This window comes from Camelina sativa, chromosome 14 (assembly GCF_000633955.1).
Source record: "Camelina sativa cultivar DH55 chromosome 14, Cs, whole genome shotgun sequence".
Lineage (NCBI taxonomy): Eukaryota > Viridiplantae > Streptophyta > Magnoliopsida > Brassicales > Brassicaceae > Camelina > Camelina sativa.
Window position 1 is genome coordinate 21614698 of NC_025698.1, and position 1333 is coordinate 21616030.

Genomic DNA, 1333 nt, shown 5'->3' on the forward strand with positions numbered 1-1333 from the left:
ACTGTTTTATGAAGAAGAGCACAAACAGAACACAGTCGGAAGCATTCTCCTGTTGCGGAACCTGTTGAGAAGGTCAAATAAAAAGTTAAGATGAGTTCTACACTTTGTCTTTAAATACAATAATTTGCAACTTCGAAGTAAAAAATATTAACTTCCACTTCAGCTTCGTTGATCCAATTGGGGAGGTCTCTCCATATTTTTTTCTGAAATTGGTAAATCCTGTGAAAGAGTACTCATAAAGATCCATTCCTCTCTTAGAAAACTGCAACAATAAGTTGTAAACAATAGAATCTAATGAAGATGGTCTTACTTAAGTAATCATCATTAAAATCATTGGTCAGGTCTCACCTTTTGATATGATTGAAAATTAAAGTTGTTGGGTGAAGGATTAGTGAATCTAAGTGAAGTAAAGTCACTCTTGATTCGTCTTTCTTTTTTGGAATGCAAATTATTACTATGCTCCAGTGCCGACAGAAATATGCAAGAGAAAATACCATGAAACATTCTAAACAGTTGGCGCTGAGGATAACATTTCTCCATTAGAAAGAGATGCCATAACTCTGATCTAACATAGCATTTTTTTCCAGTCCCTGCTTTAAATGACTATAATTGTCTGTTCATGCCATACAATCCAATCAGTGGGATTCGATAGACAACAGTTAGGAAATTACCTACGCTTCATGTATTGGTATGAATATATATGATTTATGGAATAGATTTAAACCATTCCACCACCGCCTCAACTTCACCAAACCACTACCCTTATTACATTGAAAGGACAAGACGAAGAGACCGATTAATACATTAGTAGCCAAAAATAAGATATGTGAATCACATCCTTCATCTACTTTTGCACATGAAATATTTAAATTCAAACATCTACACAACAATGAAACTTAAACATCCTTCATCTAATATGTTTAAGTTTTTATTTAGACTCAATCTTTTATTTTATTTATAGAAAACAAACCTTCTTTGAAATAACTTTTACGAGCTTCGTGTAGAAAAATGTATTGAAGAAATGACAATTCAAAGCTATCTGATTTTCTGAAAACACATGGTGCTGCATGAACCTAGCCAAATAGCAAGGAAAATAATCACATAAAAGCCATAACACGAGAAAGATAATGTAAATATGTAGATCTATCACTCTAAACTCACCTGATGTAGAAATTCATAACTTCCGATGAGAGAAATTTTCTAGGTAGAAGGCATTTAAAATCTTCAAGAGACACTTGAACACAGTTTGGCCTATCCCTGACCACCAGGTGAAGTGAAAATAATAAACAGGTCATATATTATTGACAAAAAAAAAAAAAAAAAAAAAAAAAAA